The sequence below is a fragment of the Giraffa tippelskirchi genome, chromosome 1 (genome assembly GCF_054371585.1).
Source record: "Giraffa tippelskirchi isolate mGirTip1 chromosome 1, T2T-mGirTip1v1.2.pri, whole genome shotgun sequence".
NCBI classification, from domain to species: Eukaryota; Metazoa; Chordata; class Mammalia; order Artiodactyla; family Giraffidae; genus Giraffa; species Giraffa tippelskirchi.
Genome location: NC_137275.1, coordinates 142,554,617 through 142,568,662, shown reverse-complemented (window position 1 = coordinate 142,568,662; position 14,046 = coordinate 142,554,617). Strand labels below are relative to the sequence as shown.

The window sequence follows — 14,046 nt, the reverse complement described above, 5'->3', positions numbered from 1 at the left end:
TTTAAAGGGTATACTCTATTTAGTTATTATAAAATATTGCCTATATTCCTTGTATTATATATCCTTGTGGCTTCTTTATACATAATAGTTTGTACCTCTTAATCCCCTATCCCTGGTATTACCCCTTTCCCCTTCCCTCTTCGCACTGGTAACCACTAGTTTGTTTTCAATATCTGTGAGTCTACTTTTTTTGTATTATATTCTCTAGTTTGTTGTTTTTGTTAGATTCCACATGTAAGTGATATCGTATACTATTTGTCTTTGTCTGACTTACTTCACTTAACATAATGTACTAATGTACTAATACAAATGTACTAATAATAGATAGTTCCTCTATTTTGTTGGTAACAGTCTTGAACAACCACTTTCCAGGGGTTTTGTTGTTATTCTGCCATCTCCATGTTGCTATAAATGGCAAAATTTTCATTCTTTTTATTGGCTATATATATCCATTATATATAGATATCACATCTTTATCCATTCATCTCTTGATGGACTTAGGTTGTTTCCATATCTTGTCAATCATAATGCTGCTATGTACATTGGGATGCATGTATTATCTTTTTGAATGGATGTTTTTGTTTTTTCTGGATATGTAGTGCTGGGTCAATGATAGTTCTGTTTGTAATTTCTTGCATTTTGTAGTATTTTGAGAAACCCCCATACTACTTTTTCCTGTAGCTGCACCCATTTACATTCCCACCAACAGTGTACAAGGATTCCATTTTTTTCCACATCCTCACCAACATTTGTTATTTGTATTCTTTTTAATGATAGCCATTCTGACAGGTGAGGTGACATTTCATTTTGGCTTTGATTTCCTTTTCCCTGATGATTAGTAATGTTGAATATCTTTTCTTATGCCTGTTCAGTTCAGCTCAGTCGTGTCCGACTCTTTGCGACCCCATGAACTGCAGCACGCCAGGCCTCCCTGTCCATCACCAACTCTCGGAGTTTACCCAAACCCATGTCCATCGAGTCAGTGATGCCATCCAACCATCTCATCCTCGGTTGTCCCCTTCTCCTGCCCCCAATCCTTCCCAGCATCAGGGTCTTTTCCAGTGAGTCAACTCTTCGCATGAGGTGGCCAAAGTATTGGAGTTTCAGCTTCAACATCAGTCCTTCCAATGAACACTCAGGACTGATCTCCTTTAGGATGGACTGGTTGGATCTCCTTGCAGCCCAAGGGACTCTCAAGAGTCTTCTCCAACACCACAGTTCAAAAGCATCAATTCTTTGGCGCTCAGCTTTCTTTAGAGTCCAACTCTCACATCCATACATGACCACTGGAAAAACCATAGCCTTGACTAGACGGACCTTTGTTGGCAAAGTAATGTCTCTGCTTTTAAATATGCTATCTAGGTTGGTCATAACCTTCCTTCCAAGGAGTAAGCGTCTTTTAATTTCATGGCTGCAATCACCTTATGCCTGTTAGCCATCTGCATTTCCTATTTAGGAAAAATGTCTGTTCAGTTCTGCCCATTTTTTAATCAGGCTGTTTTTTGATGCCAAGTTTTATGAGCTGTTTATGTATGTTGGATATTAACCCCTTGTAGGCCTTAAGGGGTTAAGGAATTAACCCCTTATCATTTGTAAATATCTTCTACCAATCAGTAGATTATCTTTTCATTTTGTTGATGGTTTCCTTTGCTCTGCAAAATCTTTTAAGTTTTATTAGGTCACATTTGTTTATTTTTCCTTTTATTTACTTTGTTTTAGGAGACAGATAAAATACTGGTACATATGTCAAAGGGTATTCTGCCAGTGTTTTCCTCTAGGAACTTTATACATTTACGTCTTTAATCCACTTTGAGTTCATTTTTGTATATGGTGTTAGAGAATGTTCTAATTTCATTTTTTTACAAATAGCTGTCTAGTTTTCCTGACTCCACTTACTGAAAAGACTGTCTTTTTGCTAATGTATATTCTTGCCTCTTTTGTCATAGATTAATTGACTGTAAGTACTTCAGTTTTTTCTGGGCTCTCCATACTTTTCCATTGATCTGTGTGTCTTGTTTTTGTGCCAGTGCCATTCTGTTTTGATCACTGTAGGTTTCTAATACACCGTGAAGTCAGGGAACATAATTCCTCTAACTCCATTCTTCTTTCTCAAGATTGTTTTGGCTGTTTGGGGTCTTTTGTTTCCATACAGGTTTTAAAATTATTTGTTCTAGGTCTGAAAAATGCCCTTGGTATTTTGATAGCGATCACATTGAATTGTAGATTGCCTTGGATAGTTTGGTCATTCCAACAGTATTAAATCATCCAGTCCAAGAACATGGTACCATCTTTCCATCTGTGGTGTCTTCAGTTTCTTTCACCAGTGTCTTATTAATAAGTTTCTGAGTACAGATCTTTTACCTCCTTAGATAGGTTTATTCCTAGGTATTTTATTTGTTTTGATATGGTAAATGGGATTGTTCCCTAAGTTTCTTGTTCTGATAGTTCATTGTTAGTATACAGAAATGCAAGAGGTTTCTGTACATTAATTTTGTATCCTGAAGCTTTACCAAATTCATTGATTAGCTCTAATAGTTTTTGATGGCATCTTTAGGATTTATGAATAGTATTGTGTTATCTGCCAACAATGACAACTTCAATTCTTTTCCAATTCAGGTTCCTTTTATTTCTTTTTATTTTGCTGTGGCTAGGACTTCCAAGACTGTTAAATAAAAATGGCAAGAGTGGGCATCCTTGTCTTGTTTCTTCTGATCTTAGAGGAAATGCTTTTAGCTTCTCACCATTGAGTATGATGTTAGGCATCAGTTTGGCATATATGGCTTCTATTATCTTATGTTCCTTCTATGCCCGCTTTCTGGAGAGTTGTTTTTTTTTTTTTCCATAAATGGATGTGAATTTTGTCAAAAGCTTTTACTGCCTCTACTAAGATGATCATATGGCTTTAACTCTTCAGTTTTTTAAATGTGGTATATCAAGTTCAAGTTCAGTCGCTCAGTCGTGTCTGACTCTTTGCGACCCCATGAATTACAGCACACCAGGCCTCCCTGTCCATCACCAACTCCCGGAGTTTACCCAAACCCATGTCCATCAAGTCAGTGATGTGCCATCCAACCATCTCATCCTCTGTCGTTCCCTTCTTCTCCTGCCCCCAATCCTTCCCAGCATCAGGGTCTTGTCTAATGAGTCAACTCTTCGCATGAGGTGGCCAAAGTATTGGAGTTTCAGCTTTAACATCAGTCCTTCCAATGAACACTCAGGACTGATCTCCTTTAGGATGGATTGATTGGATCTCCTTGCAGTCCAAGGGACTCTCAAGAGTCTTCTACAACACCACAGTTCAAAAGCATCAATTCTGCGGTGCTCAGCTTTCTTCACGGTCCAACTCTCACATCCATACATGACCACTGGAAAAACCATAGCCTTGACTAGACGGACTTTTGTTGGCAAAATAATGTCTCTGCTTTTAAATATGCTATCTAGGTTGGCCATAACCTTCCTTCCAAGGAGTAAGCGTCTTTTAATTTCGTGGCTGCAATCACCATCAGCAGTGATTTTGGAGCCGAAAAAAATCAAGTCTGACACTGTTTCCACTGTTTCCCCATCTATTTCCCATGAAGTGATGGGACCAGATGCCATGATCTTAGTTTTCTGAACGTTGAGCTTTAAGCCAACTTCTTCCCTCTCCTCTTTCACTTTCATCAAGAGGCTCTTTAGTTCTTCTTCACTTTCTGCCATAAGAGTGGTGTCATCTGCATATCTGAGGTTATTGATCAGCCCAGCAACCAAATACCATAAATGCAATGCAAGGGAAAGCAGCTAAGAAGTGTCATAGTAAGCTAGGCTCCAGGTATTATCTGAGGTTATTGATATTTCTCCCGGCAATCTTGATTCCAGCTTGTGCTTCCTCCAGCCCAGCGTTTCTCATGATGTACTCTGCATATAAGTTAAATAAGCTGGGTAGCAATATACAGCCTTGATGTACTCCTTTTTCTATTTGGAACCAGTCTGTTGTTCCATGTCCAGTTCTAACTGTTGCTTCCTGACCTGCATATAGGTTTCTCAAGAGACAGGTCAGATGGTCTGGTATTCCCATCTCTTTCAGAATTTTCCTCAGCTTATTGTGACCCACACAGTCTAAGGCTTTGACATAGTGAAGAAAGTACTTGGATGCAATTTCAAAAACGACAGAATGATCTCTGTTCATTTCCAAGGCAAACCATTCAATATCACAGTAATTCAAGTCTATGCCCCGACCAATAATGCCAAAGTGGTACCATTTCTATGGTATTACTGCCCAAGAATCTAGAAAGGGCCTGGGAAAAAAGGCAGTTCTATTTCTCACTCACAGATGTTCTAGATTCCCCAGAGTATTTTATGGTGTTGCTCTACACATCATATAAGCCTGTGGTTATGGCTCCCACCACTTATAAGACATTGTAGACAGCAGAGAGCTGTTGTTTCATCACACTGCATCATTTTCTGCCCACTTCCAGAGCTGGCCCAGAAGCATCAGGGTATTCTTAGTATGTTGCCTTCACCACAGGCCTCAACCAAAACCTTCCTGGGAACTGGCCACATCCAGTTCATAAGTCCGTCCTCAGTTAATATCCCTAAAGCCTGTAGCTGTTAATAATTTAGGGCTGGTGGGTGAGGGGTATGATCAATTACCCAACTAGATAACTCCCAAAGCATTTGATGAAAAAAGAAACCAGGTCCTTGTGTCTTGAACGCACGCACCAGCCATCTCCGTGCAATCATATCGGCCAGGAGCACAGGGCTACTACTTTTTACCTGGAGGTGACTCTGAGGTTAACAGGATATCATCAGTATAAGGGTCAAGAAAGACAGGCCTCACAGTAGACAGCAGCCACGGGGTCCCCTATGCTAGTGGAGGGCCATAGTCTGTTTCCTATTTTTATTTCCCTACATCTCAGTACTCAGAGTTTCCTTGGCCTCTTGTCTGCTTTATCAGTTGTTGAGCTGCACCCCACATGCTTACAAGCGTTAGAGTCGCCCAACCTTGAGAGCAAGAAAAGAGACCAGAGACAGTCTCAGAGATATAAGTGGCTCTATGGACAGGAGATCTTGCATGCTGCAGCAAAACTTTCTTGAAGATCACCCAACTGTGAAGAGCAAATGGCTGATAGGATAGGCCAGTCATCCTTGCTATTCAGTGTCCAGAGAAAGACAGAGACTATCCTTTCTAGGGGCAACTGACCTCAGGTTGACTTATCAGTTACCAAAAAATCAGAGGCAAGTGTCATCTCTCATAACTCTTCAGTTAAAGACCTTCACCACGGCTGATATCTCTCTTTCAGGAATTAGCAGGGGAAGCTCTTTTAGCCCGACATTAGAACCACCACTAGTTGGGAAAAGGCTAGCAAAAAACTGTGGGATCTAAGTCAACAATGACCTGTGTAGCAGGGGTTATAGAAAGAACAAGAGAACAGCCATCATGAATGACCTGACCATAACCCCGCACCCCTACATACCCTGCACAACCCTTACTATCTGGATTCCTTGGTCTGGATCGATGTTCATGGTGAGATTAAGAAGAGTACAGCCATGTTGAAAAAAGACATCTCCATTGGGGTCCTGGGGCCCAAAGTCCTGGGAGTTGGGGGAGAGTCTGGGGGGCAACAGGCTTCCAGAAATAAAAGATGAACTTTCTGTTACACTAACAAGTATACCTGTTGCCACAGCAAGAAGTTCCACTATCAATTTTAACTTGACCAGTTCCTGTGCTTTCTTGCAGAAAATACTCATGCAGTCCTTTCCCCAACCAGAAGCACTCCTGATTCCTGATGGCCATCAGGGAGTCTCCTGCTGCTGAATGAAGCAGTGTGATGATTTCTGGGAATTGTCACCAGGACAAACCCTCTCTCTTCTTAGACACATAGCTCACCCCTTCTACTTGGGGAACTGGATTTATTTACCTGTATATTTATTTTTGCCTCTTTTCCCTTAGACACAATCTTTTTCTCTGCTTGCCTCAGAGTCTTGTGGAAGCGGCGTCATTTCTATGGTATTGCAGCCCAAGAATCTGGAAAGGGCGCAGGAACAATAGCAGTCCTGTTTCTTGCACACAGCTGTTCTAGATCCCCAGAGTTGTTTATCCTGTTGCTCTACAACTCATAGAAGCCTGTGGTTATGGCTTCCACCTCTTATAAGACAATGTAAACTGTGGAGACGTCTTGTTCCATCACACTGCATTGTTGCTATACCCTCTTCTACAGGTAGGCCCAAAAGCTCCAGCATATTCTTTTATGTTGTCTCTGCCACAGGTCTCGAACAAATCCTTCCAGAGAACTGGCCACACTTAATTCACAAGCCTTTCCTAAGTTAATATTCCTAAAGCCAGTGACTGTCAGTTATTTAGAGGTGTTGGGTTGGGACTATGCCGGATTACTCAACAAGTCAACTCCCAATGGATTTAATAGGAAACCCAGGTCCTAGATTTTGCCAGCATTCACCAGCCTTCTCCATGCAGTCAGAATGGCCAGGAGCACAGGGTTGCTACTTTTTAACTGGAAAGAGACTCTGGGTTAACAGGATATCATCAGTATAAGGGACAAGAAAGACATGCCTCATGGTAGACAGTGGCCACAGGGTTCCCCACGCTAGTGGAGGGCCACCTTGGGATTAGCGCCCTGGCCCATTATCCCCACCCTAACCCCAGTCTGTTTCCCATTTTTATTTCCCTGCATCTCAGCACTCACCAGAGCTTCCTTGGCTGGCTCACCAGTGGTTGAGCTGCACCCAGCAGGCATGTAAGCCTTAGAGTCGCCCAACCTTGAGGTTGAGGTAAAGAGCTCAGGGTTGGTGGCAGAGCCATCATGGTTTATTGGACTGGAGATGTTACATGCATGTAGCAGAGTCCTTAAAGAACACCCAACTGTGAACAGCAAACGACAGGCAAGAGAGGTCAGTCAACCTTGCTACTCAGTGCCAGAGGAAGGTGGAGACTATCCTTTCTAGGAAGAAGTGACCACAGGTTGGCTCATCAGTTACCAAGGAAAGCAGCAGGGGCCTGTCCCTCAGAACTCCTCAAGTTAATGACCAACACGAAAGCTGATATTTCCCTTTTAGGAACTAGCAGCTGGAGCTACTTTGGCCTAAGCATGAAAACCACTAGGGGCGCAGGAGCAGGCAGGTTCTTGTGAGTGGGGTGTAAGTCAGTAGTGACCTAACAGTTGATGGAGAAAGCAAGAGAAGAGCGAGCCATCTGGAAGGGCCTGACCATATACCCTTCCCCATACATACCCAGTACAACACTTACAATCTTGGTGCCCCTATTCTGAGACTTCCTGTGGGTCAACCTAGTATGTAGAGGCACCCTGCAACCAAACACCACAAAATGCAATACAAACAACAGCAGCTAAGAAGTGTCCAGAATAAGCCTTTTCCTCAGCACCAGGACAGGAAGAAGGCAAGAGTCTTCACTGGCCCCACATGGCTGCATTGCTGCTGCTGCTGCTAAGTTGCTTCAGTCGTGTCCTACTCTGTGTGATCCCATAGATGGCAGCCCACCAGGCTCCGCCATCCCTGGGATTCTCCAGGCAAGAATACTGGAGTGGGTTGCCATTTCCTTCTCCAGTGTATGAAAGGGAAAAGTGAAAGTGAAGTCGCTCAGTCGTGTCCGACTCTTAGCAACCTCATGGACTATAGCCTACCAGGCTCCTCCCTCCATGGGATTTTCCAGGCAAGAGTACTGGAATGGGTGCCATTGCCTTCTCCGACCAACTCCCAGAGTTTACCCAAACTCATGTCCATCAAGTTGGTGATGCCATCCAGCCATCTCATCCTCTGTCATCCCCTTCTCCTCCTGCCCCCAATCCTTCCCAGCATCAGGGTCTTTTCCAGTGAGTCAACTTTTCGCATGAGGTGGCCAAAGTATTGGAGTTTCAGCTTCAACATCAGTCCTTCCAATGAACACCCAGGGCTGATCTCCTTTAGGATACACTGGTTGGATCTCCTTGCAGTCCAAGGGACTCTCAAGAGTCTTCTCCAACACCACAGTTCAAAAGCATCAATTCTTCTGCACTCAGCTTTCTTTATAGTCCAACTCTCACATCCATACATGACTACTGGAAAAACCATAGCCTTGACTAGACGGACCTTTGTTGGCAAAGTAATGTCTCTGCTTTTTAATATGCTATCTAGATTGGTCATAACTTTCCTTCCAATTCCAAATTAAAATTCTTTACAATGGAAGGAGGGCTTCAGACAAGTTTGCACAACACTTCTTTGGTCTTTATTATTTATTCTATATCAACTGTTTTACATCTGTAAACTGATTCTATACTCCTGCTAATTACTACTTGGTCATTTTCCAGTAAGGATTAGGAGGTAACACGAGGGGAGAACACAGACAAAGACGTAACATCCACTGATAAGTTAAGAAAAAAGTGTAAAACCAGAACATTCTCTTCTTGCAGTAGCTGCTGTGTCTCCTCACTCCATGCGTTTATTCATACACTGGATTAGTCTTCAAAATGCTATCATGTGTGCTGTCAGACTGAAGTTGACTTTTGCATGACTAATGCTATAAAATATATACTATTGTACCTTTAGTGGATATTTCAGGGACCAAATAATAACCTATACTTGAGAAGGAATGGGTGAAAGAACCAAGCATGGAACCGAAATGACTAAATAGAGAAAAACAACAAAGATGGAATTAGAGTGATCATCTGTTGCAAGCTGAAAAGAAGAAAATCATGAAAATTTGATTTAAAAAAATTAAGATCCTAATGAATTAGTACAGATATAATTATTCTCTAGGTTAAAGTTAAAAGCTTTTCAGGTGTGATTCTATAATTACCTAATTACCTCCATTTCACTACAAATTTCTGGAGATTAATCAACAAAGTGACTTACCCTCTGTGAGGAATTAAGATTGTCTGTGTGATTAGGGAAAAGCTCAAGTGTCAGGGATGGCTGTTTCAGAATTCCTGGCATAAGATCCATATTTGAATCACTATCTTGGTCTGAGATGTTACTTTCCAATGAATCAGTTAAGGACTCCCAGGCTGATTTCCCATGGCATCTTGTTGCACACCAGCCAGCAGACTCACTTTGCAGAGAGGCCACCCCTGTTGCCCAGCCCTCCAGCTGATTCCCTGCCCTCAGGCCAGGGAGGAAGAAATTGAGCAGGACAATACAGAGAGGTCCTGATCAGTAAGCAAAAGACAAGCCTTAAGAGCATTCTCAGATAATGCCACCCCTGCCTATGTTTTCTGTCCTGGCTGCGGTACCACACAGTGTCCACCTCCAGTCCCCACAGCCACTGCCACATAATAAGCCTTCCAATGAGTTCTGCAGAAGCACAGTTGTAAGGCAGATGGAACCACCAGTGATTATGACCAATACCAGCTCATTCCTGAAGTCCATGGCCAAGAAAGTGGAATTCCTAGGTCTCTATCTATGACTATGCTAAGACAGGAAGACAAGAGTATAGATACTTTGAAAAAGGAAGACAGAACACTATTGGGGTCCTTGTGTCCTGAGTCCCAGGGGGTGAGGCAGGGATCAAGGGGGCAACAAGCTCCCAGGAATAAAAGATGAAATTCCTGTTACACCAAGTGTACCTGTTGTCACACAGCAAGAAGCTCCACTGTAATTTTTACCCTTACCTGTTCCTGAGCTTTCTTACAGAAAATTCTCATGTAGTCCTTTCCCTATGCAGAAACACTCTCTATTCCTGATAGCCACCATGGAGCCTCCTGGTGCTTAATGAAGAAGTATGAAGGTTTCTGAAAGTTATTAGAGATCATGAGACAAACCTTCCAATTTGTTATAAATGCAACTCGTCCCATCTACTTGGGGAGGTGACTTTTTTGTTTTTTGTTTTTGCTCCTTCTTCCTGAGGGTACAGCTCTCTCTCTTGATAAAAGCTTTGCCTCCCTAAGAGTCTTTTGAAATGGTATCATTTTCTGTGGTATTGCTACTCAAGAATCTGAAAAGGGCATGGAACTTTGGGACTCCTGTTTTATCATGCACAGCTGTTCTAGATTAAAGAGTGGTTTTTCAGGTTGCTCTGCACTTGGTATAAGCCTGGGGTTATGGCTTTAGCCTGTTGTAAACACTGCAGATGCCAGAGAGCTCTTGTTCCATCATATTGGATTCGTTGTACTGCCCCCTTCCTGAGCTGGGCCCAGAAGCTCAAGCATATTCTTAACATGTTGCCTTAGACAGGCCCCAATCAAACCAATCTAGGGAACTGGCCGCACTTGATTCACAAGCCTGTCCTCAGTTATTATCCCTAAAGCCTGTGGCTGTTAACTGGTTAGGGGTGGTATGTTGAGGATATAATTGATTACCCTACCAGACAACTCCCAAAGTATTTCATAGGAATTCCAGGTCCTTGTGTTTTGCCTGCATTTACTAGCCATCCCTGCGTAGTCAGTTTGGCCACAAGTACAGGGTTGCTACTCTTTAACTGAGAAGAGATCTGCAGTTAACAGGATACCATCAGTATAAGGGGCGAGAAAGACATGCCTCATGGTAGACAGCTGCCAAAGGGTCCCAGCGCTGGTGGAGGGTCACTTTGGGACTACTGCCTCCATGCGTCCCCCCTGCCCACCCCCACCCCAGTCTGTTTCCCATTTCCTTATATCTCAGCACTAATTTCCTCCCCCTCTTGGGTTCTTGACTGACCTGCAAGCCTTAGAGTTGCCCAACCTGGAGGTTGAGGAAAGAGTCCAGGGTCAGTGGCAGAGACATCAGTGCTTTATTGGCCTGGGGATCTTAAACGTCTGTAGCCAAAGGTCCTCCGAGAACATCCAACTGTGAACAGCAAACAGCAGGCAAGACAGACCAGTCATCTTTGTACTCTAGTTGGGGGGAAGATGGAGACTAGTATTTCTGGGCAGAACTGACCTCGGGTTGGTTCATCAGTTACTAAAATAACTGGCAGCAGGGCCTTGGTCCCTCAAAACCCCTCAAGTTAATACCATCATAGAACTGATATTACCCTTTCAGGAAATAGCAGGTGGAACATTTTTGGCCTAAGCATTCAGTTCAGTTCAGCCTCTCAGTCATGTCCAACTCTTTGCAACCCCATGGACTGCTGCATGCCAGGCCTCCCTGTCCACCAACTCCCAGAGCATACTCAAACTCATATGCATTGAGTCAGTGATGTCATCCAACCAACTCATCTTCTGTCATCCCCATCTCCTCCTGCCTTCAATCTTTCCCAGGACCAGGGTCTTTCCCAATGAGTCATTTCGTCACAGCAGGTGGCCAAAATATTGGAGTTTCTGTTTCAGCATCAGTCCTTCCAATGAATATTCAGGACTGATTTCCTTTAGGATGGACTGGTTGGATCTCCTTGCAGTCCAAGGGACTCTCAAGAGTTTTCTGCAACACCACAATTCAAAAGCATCAATTCTTCGGCACTCAGCATTAGAACAACCATTAGGTAAGGCAGGGGAAGCATGGTCCTTGAGCACAGTGTACCTGTACCAGATCTAGCAAGGGATGGAGAAAGAGCAAGAAAAGAGCCATCTTCAGTGATCTGACCATACACCCTGCTCCATACATACTCTGCACAACCCTTATAATTTGGGTTCCCTTCTTCAGAGATGTCCCTGGAGCCAGTCTAGTATGTAGATGTGCCCTGAAACCAAATACAACAAAGGACAGCAGCTAAGAAGTGTCATAGTAAGCTAGGCTCTGGGCACCCAGGACAGGAAGAAGGTAACTCTTCGTTGGCCCCACATGGCTGCATTAGCCAGGATGATTTCCCACGGCGTCCTGCTGCAGACCAGCCAGCAGACTCACTTTGCAGAGAGGCCACCCCTGTCCTCCAGCCCGGTCCTCCAGCTGATCCCCTGCCCTCAGGCCAGGGAGGAAATCCAGCAGGGCAATACAGGGAGATCCTGACCAGTCCTTAAGAGCATTCTCAGATAATGCCACCCAGGCCTGTGTTTTCTGTCCTGGCTGCAGTACCACACAGTCTGTCCACCCCTAGCCCCCACAGCAGGTGCCACATGATAAGCCTTCCAATGAGTCCTGCAGCAGCATGGTTGTAAGGAAAAGTGGAGACACCAGTGCTTACCAGCCTCATCAGCCATTACTGAAATTCATGGTCAGTAAAGTGGGATTCCTTGTCACTATCAATGTCCATGGTGAGATAGGAAGACAAGAGTACATCCATTTTGAAAAAAGATCAATGTTTTGGGGTCCTGAGGTCCTGAGTCTGGATACCTGGGGGACCTAGGTGGCAGTGGCCTCCCAGAAATAAAAGAACTTTCTGGTACACTAAAGCGTATACCTAGTTCACAAGTTAAGAAGGTCCAGCCACTGTAGCCTTTAACCTTACTCATTCTTGTGCTTTCTTTCAGAAAATTCTCACACACTCCCTTCCCCACACTGAAGCTCGCTATTCCTGATAGCTACCATGGGCCTCCTGCTGCTGAACCAAAAAGTGTGATGATTTCTGGACATTATCAGTCACTAGAGACAAACCCTCCCATTTGTTAGAAATGCAACTCACCCACCTCTACTCAGGGAGCTGGCTTTTTCTTGCCCTTTCTCCTTTGTGCACATGCTCTTTGAATTAAAGTTTTGCTTCCCCAATAGTCTTGTGGAAATGATATCATTCCTATGCTGTCGCAGCCCAAGGATCTGGAAAGTGCATGGGAACTTTGGGAATCCCATTTATCCCACACAGCTGTTCTAGATTCCCCATCAGTGGTTTTTCATGTTGCTCTGTGCCTCATAGAAGCCTATGGTTATGGCTTCCACTGCTTCTAAGACATCGCAGATGGCAGAGAGCTGTTGTTCCTTCACACTGAATCATTTCTCTGCCCCCTTCCAATGCCCCAAATCTCCAGGGTATCCTTAGTATACTACCTTCGCCAGAGGCCTGGACAAAACCTTTCTGGAGAACTGGCCACACCCAATTTACAAGCCTGTCCTCAGTTAAATATCCCTAAAGCTTGTAGCTGTTAACTGGTTAGCAGTGTTGGGCTGGGGGTCTGCTTGATTACTCAACCAGGTTAACTCCCAAAGTATTTGATAGGAAACCCAGGTCCTTGCATTTTGCCTGCATTCACCAGCCTTCCCTGTCCAGTCAGATAGACCACGAGCTCAGGGCTGCTGCTTTTTACCTGGAAACAGACCCTGAGGTTAAGAGGATATCAGCAGTAGAAGGATCTAGAAAGACAAACCTTACAGTGGACAGTGGCCTCTGGGTCCCCCTTGCTAGTGGAGGGACACCTTGGGATTAGCACCCCTCCCCAACACCCTTCCAGTCTGTTTCCTATTTTTATTTTACATCTCAGCACTCACCAGAGTTTCCTTGGCCTCTTGGCTGGCTCACCAGTAGTTGAGCGGCATCCCCCACGTCTTCAAGCCTTAGAGATTCCCATTCTGGAGACTGAGGAAAGAGCCCAGAGTTGGTGGCAGAGACACAAGTGGCTTATTGGACTGGGGATCTTACTGGTCTTAGCAGAAGGTCCTCAAAGAACACCCCACTGTGAACATCAAACAGCAGGCAGGATGGGCCACTCATCCTTGCTCCTCAGTACCTGGAGAAGACTGAGATGATCCTTTCCAAGGGGAACTGACCTCAGGTTGGCTCATTAGTTACCAAGGAAACCAGGAGCTGGGCCATCCCTCACAACCCTTCAGGTTAATGACCAACACTAGGGCTGATATTACCCTTTAGTGAAATAGCAGGTGTAGCTGTTTTAGCCCAAGCATAGAATGCCCCCCCAAACTAGGTGGGGCACTCATGTTCCTGTGAGTGAGGTCTAAGTCTGCAGGGACCGGTCTAGAAGGGGATGTAGAAAGAAAACAACATCCAGTTTGAATTGCCTAAGCATACAGCATGTGCACTGTTTACAGAGTAATTTGTTGGAAACATATTCTATGACTTCCAATGGTAGGTTAGGGTTTATCAACCTTGGCACTGCAGACATTGAGGGCAGGTCACTCTTTGTTGTGCTGTCTATCCTGTGTGGAATGTAGGGCATTGAACAGCATCCCTCACCTCTATCCATTAGATGCCAGTGTCAGACCTCATCACCAGTTTTAGTGACTGGAAATGTCTCCAGACATGGCCAACATCCCCTCAGG

General features: G+C 44.2%; 1 long non-coding RNA gene across 3 annotated transcripts in view; it reads right to left on the bottom strand.

Annotated features, from left to right (window-relative positions):
• The window catches only part of LOC145538145 (uncharacterized), a 34,166-nt gene extending 20,120 nt beyond the window's left edge, over positions 1-14,046 (bottom strand). For 2 of the 3 annotated variants that reach the window (XR_014076672.1, XR_014076673.1), the window contains exons 1-4: positions 13,961-14,046; positions 13,258-13,345; positions 10,621-10,749; positions 9,597-9,716 (exon numbers count right to left, since the gene is read on the bottom strand). This is a non-coding gene — a long non-coding RNA (uncharacterized LOC145538145). Of the gene's footprint in view, positions 1-1,287; positions 3,104-7,790; positions 9,717-10,620; positions 10,750-13,257; positions 13,346-13,960 lie in introns of all 3 variants that reach the window. The other variant, XR_014076674.1, reaches the window with a different exon arrangement.